The 14571-nt window shown below is 52.6% G+C and overlaps 1 pseudogene; it reads right to left on the bottom strand.

Annotated features, from left to right (window-relative positions):
- Window positions 1–1521: 1521 nt before the first annotated feature.
- LOC149347343 (uncharacterized) overlaps window positions 1522–14571 on the bottom strand; it is a 37297-nt pseudogene continuing 24247 nt past the window's right edge.

The following is a 14571-nucleotide window of genomic DNA, read 5'->3' as shown; positions in this document are numbered from 1 at the left end:
CTTGCGTATATTTATTGACATCCTATATAACATTGCACATTGCTTTTTCATTTTGCCGACCAGAAGCCTACGGCCTTAGCCATGAACAAGGTGGAGCTTTGGGCTAGTTGGCAATACTTTTTACAGAGGTTTGCTGCAGAAACACAGGAGGAGGAAAGGACACAGAATTTATGCTTGCCGAGCTACACAATTCCCCAAGTTGGTGAAATGTTCAGGGGAATCCCCCAAGGTGGAGTAGATTTGTAATAAGGGAGTAAGTACCCATTGACGTCCACCCGAGCGCAGCCATACGGCTACGAAGGAAAGCTATACAGCTTTCTCAGAAACTTCATAGTTAAAGAAAAATTCGCCCTGGTCCAGGACGAATTTTTCTTTAACTACGAAGTTCCTGAGAAAGCTGTATAGCTTTCCTTTGTAGCCGTATGGCTGCGCTCGGGTGGATGTCAATGAGTAATTACTCCCTTATTATAAATCTACTCCACCGTGGGGTATTCCCCTGAACATTTGACCAACACAGTTCCCATTTCGAGTTATTGATCAATTCGCTCTCACCCTACCATAAGCTTGCCGTCCCGGTTAGCTCAATTGGTAGAGCGACTGCTCCGGTAATGCGGTGGTCCCGAGTTGGAACCCGGGACTAGGACGAATTTTTATTTAACTACGAAGTTTCTGAGAAAGCTGTATAGCTTTCCTTTGCAGCCGTATGGCTGCGGTCGGGTGGATGTCAATGAGTAATTACTCCCTTTTTACAATTCCCCAAGTTACAGCTCACCTAACAGTTGCGCGCATGCCAGTGCTTTTTGATCCGCACTTGGTGTTTTGCGCTGCTTTCTTTTGCAACATTTCATTTTTTGCTCGCAGTGCAAAGCGCAGCCTACACAGCAAAAATTCACGCATAACTTTGTTGGCAATATTGTGACATGCAGGGAAAACAGCGAACGTGGGCTCGACGGCGGCAATGAGGGTTCCAACTTGGTCAAGGTTGGCTCTTCTCATGACGAGAGCCTCATCATTCTCTCTGAAGCATCTTTCTACGCACTCAACGAGGTGCATAACATTTTCCGACGGTGTGCAAAGTGATTGCTTGTCCGGAAGGTAGCTCTGAAGTGCCAAAAACCGGTTTTCATTATTTGCAGGCTTAGCCAATAAAGCTGTGCAGCTCTCACAGAGCTTGTGTTTTTTCATGATGTTCCGTGCCACATAGCCTGCGAGATACTGTAGAGACTGCTGTTCTTCAGGCTCAAAATCTTCTGCTTGCTCTGGCATAGTTATATTCCCTAGTTCTTCAGCCAAGTGAGGTCGGGAGGAAAGAAAATCTGTCAGTTGAACAGAGTCATCAATGTCGTATGAGCCATGCCTGCTACTTTTGAAGAATTGTGCCAGTACAATGACTCTTAAGGTATACTTGAATTCTCGAGCTCTGGGCACGGGCGACTTAATTCTTATCGTGCTAAAAAGGTTCTCGAGTGCATCCTGGCTGAGGCGACTTAACAGCAAAAACTTCAGGTTCTTGCTCTGAACTTAAAGCTGGCGTAGGTTCAATGCTGTTGTAGTCGTTCTTTTTATGCCGGCCTGGACAGGCTTCCATGCTGCATTTTTCTTGCCTATGTCAATGATGCTGAGGTCCCTGAAGACCTCCATGAAATCAGTCAGGAAGGTCACAGCTTCCTTTCCCTTTTCAGGGCATAGGTCACTCAATGCCATGGTTGGCGTTCGAGATGTCATGATGGAGAACCACTTGAACACCTGGTCCACAAACCACGTTGTAAGGGCATGCTTATCCATTTTCTTCTGCTCGACCAGAAGCCATAGGGCAGATGCCACTGCATGGTTGAAGACGGCATATGCCATGCCTACACTCATTTTTTCATAGTGGTTTGGATTTAAATGCTTCGAATTCATGCGTGGAGCAAGTTTCAGGCTGTGCTTCTCGTCTATCTCGCACAGTTGCTCAAGGTACTTGACAGACACCTGCAGAAGAATCAAATGATCATTGTCATTTCATATGTATAGGCTGATGTAGCATATCGCATGCTTACTGGTGCCTCCCTCTCATGTAATGCCCTCACAAAAAGACTGTTTGTTGAGTTATATGAATTAATAAATAAAACTGTACAACCGTATTTGTATTTATTTCAGCTGAATCCTATACATGAATCACATTGAAGTAAACAATCTTCATTGCAGATGAAAACGGCACAATATTTTTGAAATAAATAAAACCCGATGTGCCTGCTGCGTGGTGAGCAGCAAAATAAGACTGTGTGAGAGTGTTATACAGTGACTAACCTCATTGGATGGCAGCTTGTTCTTCCGCACCGTGTCGTCGCCTAGAAGGATTTTTCGTTGCCGAACCAGGTGCCCGCTCAAGTTCTTCAGCAGGTGGGGTGCATCCGCAAGGAAATGGAGGCTACGGTCGTTTCCACATGAATGGGGGCAGGTAGTCCTTGGATGACCCTACTTTGTGGCCATGATTCCGCGCAGCCTCCAGATGGCTTGATTTCCTCCACCCATGCCTGAAGTAACGCAGCCCATTGATAGACCAATGCTTTCACAGCGCCTGATGATGTCAAATATCAGGTGTATTACCTTTGCTGCGTCAAAGTATTCAGCTGAAATGAAAATGAAAGGCTGAAACCTTTTGTTTTTACGCATTCCACTCATTGCTATATGCATACTGATGCTGCATATTGACACGAGGATTGGACGTAGAAGAGGAAAAAGATCGCAGCCGCAAGAAGTAGACGACGCTGAAGTGGAGGTCCGTTTTTCTGGTGCCCTCGTTCAGCCGCTGCAGTTACTTTTCAGTGTAGCAACTGTTACACATCTGGTGGAGCAGTGCGGGGTACGCTTCCCGACCTGCGTACACCTACGAGATAAAGACGGAACTCACACCGGTCCATCAGCGCCCAAGCCGCCGCCTCCGCGGTGAGTCGCCTGAGTTCGGGCCTCTTGCCAACCCGACGAGGATGACGCAGCCTCGACCGGCGGTCCCACCGGAAATGGCCACAGACAGTAGGTCCCCGGCGCCCATCCTCTACCACACGCCGCGAACACCGCCATCTTTTCACGGTGACGTGTACGAAGATGCGGAAGACTGGCTAGACACCTTCGAGCGGGTCGCCCGCTACAACGGCTGGAGCGACGACCGTAAGCTGCATAACGTGTATTTTGCGCTCGAGGACTCCGCTAGGACATGGTACGAGAACCACGAGAGCAACCTGTCCACCTGGGAGGCATTTCGCCAAAATTTCCTAGCTACATTCCCCAACGCAGACCGCCGGGAGAAAGCTGAAGCTGCGCTTCGCTCCCGTAACCAGCGGACTAACGAAAGCGTCCGCATGTATGTGGAGGACATGACACGCCTCTTCAAGCGTGCTGACCCATCCATGGCGGAGGAGACGAAGCTTCGCCACCTCATGCGCGGGGTCAAGCAGGAGCTTTTCGCCGGTCTTGTGCGCAGTCCACCGCGTACTGTTGCCGAATTCCTCACGGAAGCGACTACAATGGAGACGACGCTCCTGCAACGAGCCCGGCAGTACAATCGGGATGTAAGCACGCTTGGGCCCGCTGTTTCTTCGATGCCGCTAGGGAGTGATGCGGCCGTTTTACGGGACCTAATCAGGTCGATCGTCAGGGAGGAATTACAAGCCCTCCAGCTGCCTCCCAGCGCGCCGTCTGTTACATCGCTGTCTGAAGTCGTCCGGGACGAGGTGCGCCTAGCAGCACAGCAGCAACAACTGCCTGAGATCCCAAGACAGACTGAGGTCAGACCTACCTATGCATCTGTCCTCTGCCGGGCCCCAACGTCAGGCTACGACGTGAATACCGCGACTCACGCAGCGCAGCCGTCTGGTCTTTCCCGTGTGCCTGATCGACCAGCTTACCAGCGGCCACGGAAGTGTGATGTGTGGCGTGCACCGGACCGGCGGCCCCTTTGCTACCACTGTGGTGAGGCGGGACATCTTTACAGGGCCTGCCCGTACCGCCGAGTGGGTCTGCGTGGTTTCGCGCCCGACGACCCTTGCCCCCGGAATGGCGAACGACCATTCGAAATTGAAGCTCATCTGTCGGCCCGTCAGAGGCCTGGGACATACGGTCGCTACGATCCTAGGTCGTCATCTCCGCTGCGTTACCGTTCCCCAAGTCCTCGCCGAGACGCCGGCTACCCTGAGCGGCGTTCTCCCAGTCCACATCGGGAAAACTAATTCCAGCGGTCTCCGGAGGCAAGGCCGCTGCTGTCGGGAAAACTGAAGATCCTCCGCCGCCGATATACCGATACGCTGATTCCTCACCGGGGCAGGGTAGCGACAGCATCCGACGCGCTACTTCTGATTTGTGTGTGACGATTGACGGAACTGACACCATCGCTTTACTTGATACTGGTGCTGACTATTCAGTGATGAGCCACACTCTCGCCCAGGAATTGAGCAAAGTTTTGACACCATGGTTGGGCCCTAGCATTCGCACAGCTGGAGGTCACCTCATTAGCCCGGCCGGAAGGTGCACAGCCCGAGTCTGCATCCGCGGTTTCGTCTACGTGGGTGAATTCGTCGTCTTGAGCGAGTGTTCGAGAGATTTGATTCTGGGCCTCGACTTTCTACAGGCAAACGGTGCTGTGATCGATCTACACGAGGCGCGAGTCAGATTTTCGACGAAGCAAGCCGTGGCGCAGAGTGACACAGAAGGCCCAGGAGTCAACGCTCTGCGTATAGTCGAAGACGGCGTAATGCTGCCACCACGGTCCAGTGTACTGGTGTTAGTGAGGAACGACTCGTTTCACGACTACGAAGGTATTGCGGACAGTCACCCTTCGCTGTTGCTCGAGAAGGGTGTGGCTATCGCGCGCGGTCTTGTCGAACTGAATGACGGCTGTGCGACAGTTTTTCTGACGAATTTCACGAATGAAATTCAGCACCTCGCCAAGGGAACGGCCGTCGCCTTTCTCGACGACGTGGATAGGTTGCCGAATCTGTGCCCCGTACAGGTGAATCTTCACGACGATGCCGCACCAAGTAACGCCCTTCAGAAGGTTAAAATCAACCCGGAGTTGTCACCTCATCAGAAGAACCTTCTGTCTTCGCTGCTACTTGATTTTAAAGATTGCTTCGCGGCGAGCTCCAAGGTCGGACGTACGCCGGTAGCCAAGCATCGCATTGTCACCGATTCGACCACGCCACCAGTTTGTCAGCGTCCATACCGCGTTTCGCCTAAAGAGCGCGAAGCTATTAGAACGCAAGTCGATGAAATGCTTGCAGACGATGTTATACAGCCGTCAACAAGTCCGTGGGCGTCGCCGGTGGTCCTGGTGAAAAAGAAAGACAACACGTTGCGATTCTGTGTTGATTACAGGAAACTGAATAATGTTACCAAAAAGGACGTATACCCACTCCCGAGGATCGATGATGCCCTCGACCGACTCCGGGACGCCAGGTTCTTCTCTTCCTTAGATCTGAAAAGCGGATATTGGCAGATCGAGGTGGACGAGCGAGACCGCGAGAAAACGGCTTTCGTGACACCCGACGGTCTGTACGAATTTAAGGTGCTCCCATTTGGACTTTGCTCCGCTCCGGCCACATTTCAACGCATGATGGACACTGTTTTAGCTGGTTTGAAGTGGCAGTCGTGCCTTGTGTACCTGGACGACGTGGTCATCTTTTCGTCTAGCTTCGAACAACACTTGCAGCGATTGCGCATTGTCCTTCAAGCCCTCCAGTCTGCACAACTAACTATCAAGCCAGAGAAATGCCATTTCGCCTTCGAGGAGCTCCGTTTCTTAGGACATGTTGTTAGCGCACAAGGTGTTCTTCCAGACCCCGACAAGACTTCCGCCGTCTCCCGTTTCCCACGCCCAACCGACAAGAAGGCCCTCCGACGTTTTTTGGGCCTCTGCTCGTATTACCGCCGCTTTGTTAAAGATTTTTCTCGCCTAGCTGAGCCATTGACTGCCTTGACTCGAGATGATACACCCTTCGTATGGGGAAGTGCCCAAGACGCAGCCTTCGAGGAACTCCGCTGCCGCCTTCAAAGTCCACCAATACTAGCTCATTTCGACGAGAATGCAGAGACTGATGTCCACACTGACGCCAGCAATGTCGGCCTCGGAGCGATCCTCGTACAGTGGCAGGACGGCGCAGAGCGAGTAATCGCTTATGCGAGCCGCACACTTTCTCGATCGGAACGGAACTATTCGACGACAGAAAAGGAGTGCCTTGCCGTCATCTGGGCTCTGAGTAAGTTTCGACCTTACATCTACGGCCGACCGTTTCGTGTTGTCAGCGATCATCACTCGCTATGCTGGCTAGCCAGCATTCAAGACCCTTCCGGCCGGTTGGCTAGATGGAGCCTCCGTTTACAGGAGTACGACGTTACGGTCGTCTATAAATCGGGTCGGCAGCACCAAGACGCGGACTGTTTATCACGAGCGCCCGTGGAACCGGCTACGCAAGACATCACCGAAGATTGCCCTACTCTTTGTGCCATTAGCATCTCCCGTATGGCGCAGCTTCAACGAGCAGATTCTGAGTTGGCGCCACTCGTTAAGTATCTGGAGGGTTTGAATGCTCATGTACCTCGTGTGTTTCGCCGTGGACTACAGTCCTTCATTCTGCGGCGTGGAGTCCTCTACAAGCGCAACTTCGACAGCAACAAGGAGACGTTTCTGCTTGTTGTGCCATCCCAGTTACGCTCCGAAATCTTAAGCGCTTGTCATGATGAACCATCCGCCGGCCACTTGGGGGTCAGTCGCACACTGGCAAAGATTCGGCTTAAGTATTACTGGCCCAATTTACTACAATCCGTGCGTAGATACGTAACAACATGCCGGGATTGCCAACGGCGCAAATCTCCTCCTCTAAAGCCAGCAGGCTTTCTGCAGCCCATAGCACCACCAAAGACCCCTTTTCAGCAAATTGGCATAGACCTCCTCGGCCCTTTTCCGAAGTCGTCCAGAGGAAAACGGTGGATTGCGGTCGCGACAGATTATTTGACCCGATACGCTGAGACCGCGTCACTTGCAAACGGTACTGCTGCTGAAGTCGCCGACTTCTTCGTCCACAACATCGTCCTGCGTCATGGCGCTCCTGCAGCTATCATTACTGACCGTGGAACTGCATTTACGGCCCGCTTCACTCAGGCTGTACTCAAGCTCACGCACACCAGCCATAGACGTACAACGGCCTACCACCCGCAGACAAACGGCTTGGTGGAACGCCTCAACAGGACCTTGACCGACATGCTTTCCATGTATATTGATATCGAGCACAAGACATGGGACGAAATTCTTCCATACGCAACATTCGCGTATAATACCGCGCAGCAAGAGACGACGCAGTTCACTCCGTTCGAATTAGTCTTCGGTCGACAGGTTACCACCCCCCTGGATGCTATGCTACCCGTGGACCCCCCTGACAGTGAGAGTGAACTTGATGTCGACGTCGCCACCTATGTTCAGCGTGCGGAAGAAGCGCGGCAACTGGCCAGACACCGCATTCATCGTCAGCAGCAGATCGATGCTGACCGCTACAACCTTGGACGCCGCCACGTTACCTACAACCCAGGCGACTATGTGTGGGTTTGGACGCCCGTTCGTCGCCGCGGGCTGTCCGAAAAGTTACTGCGCCGCTACTTCGGCCCTTACCTTGTTGTCCGCCGCCTCAGCGACGTAACGTACGAAGTTGCACCAGCCTCGCCAGCTCGTTCATCGCACAACGGCAAGCGCAGCGACGTTGTGCATGTGGTGCGAATGAAGCCGTACTACGAGCGACCCCCCGAGTGACTTTCCGGCTGCATGTAGTCATATTCCGTGATGTCAGACTCGTGGTGCAACTCTTGAACACTTTTTCTTCGGTATGACGGTACCACCGCATCGGGGCGATGCTCCTGAAGAGGGGGCAGTGACACGAGGATTGGACGTAGAAGAGGAAAAATATCGCAGCCGCAAGAAGTAGACGACGCTGAAGTGGAGGTCCGTTTTTCTGGTGCCCTCGTTCAGCCGCTGCAGTTACTTTTCAGTGTAGCAACTGTTACAATATATTGCATTTTGCTGCCATCAGTGGTGCCTTTCACCCGCTTCACACTTGGCTGGCACATACGCACAGCGGCAACATGGCAGGGCACAAGGCCAAGTCGATAACAGCTTTCTTGAAGCCTCAATTGCTACAATTTTCATGCTACCTTCTTTCACTCGAGAGCTACTTAGGAGGTTTAGCAAGCAAGGAAACCAGCAACGGCAGCATGTCACCAGTAGTCATGCCAAGGATGCTGCTTTAGTTCGTTATTGTGCAAGACATCACTTCATATACCTATGTAGCATCCTACAGTACTTTATTTCGGCTTTATTGTGTGAGTTGTCCTTGCCAGTAACACTAAGTGGTTTAATAAGGGGGCTTCTTAACCAACTGCACTTTCTGTAAGTCTTCCCCCCTGCATCAGCCCGCTATCATTCGCGAAAAAGTAGGCAGCTCAGTAAAGATTCCCGAAGGCACGTTGCCAGTCGATCGACGTTACGCATCGCCGGAACGCTGGGATGGGAGCTGTTACGGAAACGCCGTACCAACTCCCGGTTAGAAATGCTGTATAAAATCTTTCACCGAAAAATAAAAATAGATAAAGAAAATTATTTACTTCCACCGCATTTCAGGTCAAACAGACTTGACCATGGGTGGAAGACTAGAGAAATTAAATGCAAAACTAACACTTATCAAAACGCATTTTTCCCATCTACCATTCATGACTGGAATCGCCTGCCCCATGAAATTGTTGAGTGCCGTTCAGAGTCTATGTTCCGCGCGTTGCTGTCGGATGTATGAGTGCGCAGTTGGCTTTTTTTTTTTTCGTCATGTCTTTTTGTTGTTTCATATTTCATTCATTTTGTACTTGCTGTGTCATGCCTTGTTCTATTGCTTTTTTTCTTCTTCCTCTTTTTTTCCGACCTAATCTCCTGTTATGTATCCTCATCCCCCCTGCAATAATGCCTTCGGGCGCTGCAGGTATTTCCAATAAATAAATAAATAAATAAATTGTTGTGTCCCCTTATTGCTTTTGTGTGTGTGCGCCCTCGCACCCTCCTCCTAACGACCACTCGCATCCTCCTCCTAACGACCACTCGCATCCTCCTCCTAACGACCACTTGCCCCTCGTCGCACGCTGTCGCCAGATGCCCCCCATGGTGCGCCCCCGCATCCTCCTCCTGTTTTGGGAAGCCACTCCCTCCCGTGGACGCTTCTCCGCTCCCTCCTTTCTTCGGGCGGCCAGTTCGGCTCCTGCCTCGGTCGACGCTGGTCGCACCCTCATCGGCTTAAAACAAACGAAGTCTTAAAGTACCGTGTGCGTCTTTCGCTGCATTCAACACAGCGACCGGACACGACAGTGGCGACGAGAAAGTGGATTCGACCCGCGCTACGCAACGCTATTGACAAGCCATGGCTACGCGAGGGTTTCCCAATCAGATACCAGAGTTCAACGGCTCATCGTGGTCATCGTGGGTTGGACGCCTTCAGTTCTACTTTGAAGCTAACAACATCACAGACCCAGCCTTGAAGAGGGCCAACCTGCTGACGCTGTGCGGGGAGCAGACCTACGATACTGTCTGCGCCCTTATTCAGCCAAGCACACCAGCGGCAGTGTCTTACGACGACATCGTAAAAGCGCTGCAAAAGCACTACGACCCAAGGCCATCCGAGGTCTACAGCCGGGCTCGCTTCCAACGACGAGATCAACTGGGAGGAGAAACTGTGAGCGCCTACGTAGCCGCGCTCAAGAAGCTCGCTGCCGACTGCAATTTTGGAACGCTGTCGACAACAGCTACCGGGCAGGAGGGAGACGCAGCTTCTTCTGCTAACACCACCATGCTTCCCTTGGACGTGATGTTACGCGACAGATTTGTGTGCGGACTGAGTGACGAGTCACTGCAGCAGCGCCTGTTCGCTGAGAAGGACCTCACATTCAGCAAAGCTTACGACATCGCCGTTCGAGCGGAGAGCGCCGGTCACCAGCAGAGAGGGATTCGCCGGAACACCGAGCCGGTACACCAGACAAGCAACCAGGTGCGCAAGCCTTCTGTTGTTGTTAAATCGGTCAAAAAGGCACAACGCTGCTGGCGGTGTGACGACCAACACAACCCCCAGGGATGTCGATTCCAGTCAGCCACGTGTAATTTTTGCCACAAGCGAGGACATATCGAAAGAGCATGCATTACGAAACGGAGACTTGCCAAGATAAAGTCACCTTCCCAGCCTAATCACAGCGTCAACGCCTCAGAGAATACGCCGCTATCTGATCTCCATGGAACAACATCAGCAACACCATCTGTGTTGTACGACCTGAACACCATGAATCTCGGCACGCGACCGAAGATTTTTACAGAAGTAAGCGTACATCACCAGCTGATTAAGTTCGAGGTGGACTCCGGCGCAGCCTGTACTCTGATCAGTGAGGACACGTTCCGAACTTCATGGCCATCTGACGCACCCGCCCTGCAACAAGACGACACGCACCTGCGAACGTGCTTAAGGGAAATAAATAGCGCACAAGAGAAGACGGGACAAGCGAGGAGACACAGACAAGCGTAGGGTAGGGCGCCATAGGTGGGTAGGGCGCCATAGGTGGCGTGAGTATTCAAGCCTTCTTGTCCACTCCACTGAGGCCTACTGGCAACAGGCACTGGTCGCCCTTCGTCACCTGGTTCCCCCGAAGAAGACCAAGGAATCCAGTTACAAGATCCACACAATTGGTAAGGTGGATTTACCGGATGAAGTTAGCCGGACTTTGCGCTTTGGTCCCAAGTACGCTGTCGAGCCAAAGAAAGACGCTGCGGAACTACTGGCCTGTGTTCGTAAGGTGGCTAGGCGAGCGGACGCTGATGAGAAGGACGCTTGTGTGTCGCAAGGTGTCTGTGTGCTAGAGCGCTGTAAACTGGAGCGTCCTAAAGTTCGGTTTCAACGTTTGTCGACCCTCCTCAAAGACAACTCGTTATGTGTGCTCCCCGCCGACAAGGAAGGGGGTTTTGCTGTGCTTGGACACGATTTGTTTCGTGTTAAGGCGTCTGAGGCTGTACAGACTGTGTTCAAGTTAGCGCTTGTCTGTGTCTCCTCGCTTGTCCCGTCTTCTCTTGTGCGCTATTTATTTCCCTTAAGTATGTCATACCAACATGCCCAAGCCTCGTCTCTGCGAACGTGGTCAGGACAGAATCTGCCACTATTGGGCTCTGCCAACGTGCAGGTTAACTACAACGGCCAGACCCATACGCTACCTCTGCTTGTTGTGAAGGGCACAGGATCAAGCCTTCTAGGGAGAAACTGGTTTTCTCCACTAGGCGTGATGATATGCGGCATACACCAGACGCCGAGCCAGAACATGGTTGAGCAACTGCAAGAGAAATACGAAAGAGTATTCTCGGAAGAGATTCCAGGAAACGAAGGGCCCCCGGTCAGACTGGAGTTGTTGGACAACGCGCAACCCAAATTTCTGAAGGCCAGGCCGGTGCCGTTTGCTCTCCGAGATTCAGTTGAAAAAGAGTTGGACAAACTGGAGCAGCAAGGTGTCATCGAGCCGACGCAGCATTCAGAATGGGCCACACCACTTGTCGTAGTTCGCAAGAAGAACGGAACCATACGCCTCTGCGGAGACTACCGGAGCACCGTCAATCTTGCGACTAAAGCGTCCTGTTACCCGCTACCGACACCTGAAGAAGTATTCAGTGTACTGCGTGGCGCAAGAGTCTTCAGCACATTGGACCTCACCCAGGCGTATCAGCAGCTGAAGGTGAGCGAGTCAACTGCTGAATTATTGGCAATTAACACACTGAAAGGCTTGTACAAAGTCAAGCGACTGCCTTTTGGCGTAGCTGCAGCCCCGGCCATATTTCAAAAATTCATGGAGACAGTGCTTCAGGGCATCCCAGGAGTTTGTGTCTACCTTGACGATGTCATCATCAGTGGCACTTCTTCTGAAGAGCATGCAGCGCGCCTAGAGCTCGTTCTCGAAAGGCTAGCAAACGCTAATTTATGCATAAGCAAATCGAAATGCTGTTTTGCGGTGCCAGAGGTGCAATTTCTGGGACACCGAATTGATGCGGAAGGCATTCACCCTACCGAGGACAAAGTGCGAGCGATCACAGAAGCACGAGCTCCAACAAACAAGCAGGAGCTACAGGCTTTTCTCGGACTCTTGACGTTCTACGACCGGTTCTTGGAACAAAGAGCTACCGTGGCCAACGACTTATACCAACTCCTTCGGAAAGATGTGACATGGACATGGTCGCCACGCCATCAGCGGTCATTCGATGCCCTGAAAGACCTGATTCGAAGATGTACAGTCCTCCGCCACTACGACGAAAGGAAGCCTCTGCTTTTGGCTTGCGACGCATCACCGTACGGAGTCGGCGCGGTTCTATCGCAAACTGACGAGCAAGGAAGGGAAGCTCCCATCGCCTTCGCCTCACGTACGTTGTCGCAAGCAGAACGCAACTACGCGCAACTTGACAAAGAAGGGCTAGCCATCGTCTACGCGGCGACACATTTTCACCAGTACATTGCCGGCCGGAAGGTGACCTTTATAACCGATCACCGACCGCTATTGGGCATTCTGGGACCACAAAGGCCTATGCCACCAACTTTGTCTCCGCGAATGACACGTTGGTGCATCAAACTCTCAGCGTACGACTACGCTCTGGTCTACCGCAATGGGAGTAAACATCAAAACGCCGATGCGCTAAGCCGTCTGCCACTAGACGCAACTGTTGACGAACCATTTCCACCAGGAGACGTTCTGATGTTCGAAGCACTGCCAGAACCTCCGCTTACAGCAGGCACAGTTGCAGCATCTACGCAGAAGTGCGCAGCTCTCCGGCTAGTTTACACAGCTGTTCAACAAGGCAACGTGCATAAACTCAAAGGGGACAACTTCGACGCTTACCGCAGGCGAGCTACAGAGTTGAGCACCCATCGCGGCTGCATCATATTTGGGTCCCGAGTTGTGATGCCGAGAGAACTACGCGCACAAGCTATGTCTCTCATCCACGCCGGACATCGGGGCATCGTTGCAATGAAAAAGTGTGCCAGAAGCTACATGTGGTGGCCTGGCATTGACAACGACATCGAAACAGTGGTGCGAGAATGCAAGCCTTGCCAGAGCAGCCGGAGCGCCCCGCCGAAAGCTCCTGTCCCAGAATGGGAAAAGCCAGACACACCATGGCACACACTGCACATTGATTTTGCAGGACCAATTGAGGGCTGCACTTTCCTTGTGGTCGTAGATGCCTACACAAAGTGGCTTGAGATAAGGCAAATGGGACAGACGACTTCGGCAGCAGTCATTGACAACCTCCGATCACTATTTGCAACGTTCGGCCTGCCGCGCAAGGTAGTGTCGGACAACGGAACACCGTTTGTGTCTGCGGAGATCCTCAAGTTTTATCGCGACAACGGGATCTCATCAGTTACATCGGCCCCCTACCACCCAGCGACAGACGGACAAGCCGAGCGCTACGTAGCCGAGCTAAAACGCGCCCTTGAAAGAGATCAGACAGGCTCGCTGCAGCGCCGCCTTGCGCGCTTTCTCTTCAAGCAGCACACGACGGTTCAGAGCACAACAGGCGAGACCCCCTCGAAAATGATGTTCGAGCGTGAAATGCGAACCCAGCTCACAGCCATCCTCCCCGAGCCAAAGGCAGAGACGTTCCGGGAAGAAAAAGCAATTCCGCGCTGCGGCACGCTTAATGAGGGGCAGCGCGTCCTCGCCCGACAGTTTCTGAAAAAGCCACGCTGGGAGGAAGCTACAATTGTCAGACGCATAGGCCTGCGCTCTTGGCTCGTCAACATACATGGCACAGTAGCACGCCGACATCTCAACCAGCTGCGTAGATTTACGACGCCGTCTGAGAGCTGTCCGCCAGCGGAGAGAACACGTGCACCATCTTCCCACATAGCCTGGCACCTCTTCCCGGAAGAAGAGACTTCGCCCAGGACAGACCTAGGAGACACAGCGAACAACAGCCAGCCTACAAGTGTTTCTCCCCCGAGCGCACAAAGCCAGCGCGCCTCCACGCGTGAGCGCCGACCCCCTGCACGATACCAGGCAACTTTCTAAGGGGGAAGGAAGTGTTGTGTCCCCTTATTGCTTTTGTGTGTGTGCGCCCTCGCACCCTCCTCCTAACGACCACTCGCATCCTCCTCCTAACGACCACTCGCATCCTCCTCCTAACGACCACTTGCCCCTCGTCGCACGCTGTCGCCAGATGCCCCCCCATGGTGCGCCCCCGCATCCTCCTCCTGTTTTGGGAAGCCACTCCCTCCCGTGGACGCTTCTCCGCTCCCTCCTTTCTTCGGGCGGCCAGTTCGGCTCCTGCCTCGGTCGACGCTGGTCGCACCCTCATCGGCTTAAAACAAACGAAGTCTTAAAGTACCATGTGCGTCTTTCGCTGCATTCAACACAGCGACCGGACACGACATAAATAATTCTTTAGGAACCAGCCAAACAATCTCTGCAGTTGTGCACATATGAAAAATGAAAACATAGTGTTGTTCCCAACATTACGTGCAAAAATTCACTTAATACTGTAACTTCCAACTG

This window comes from Amblyomma mixtum, chromosome 4 (assembly GCF_055824585.1).
Source record: "Amblyomma mixtum isolate Tamu chromosome 4, ASM5582458v1, whole genome shotgun sequence".
NCBI lineage: Eukaryota > Metazoa > Arthropoda > Arachnida > Ixodida > Ixodidae > Amblyomma > Amblyomma mixtum.
Note: the sequence above shows the minus strand (reverse complement) of the source record. Positions and strands in the feature narration are given on the sequence as shown.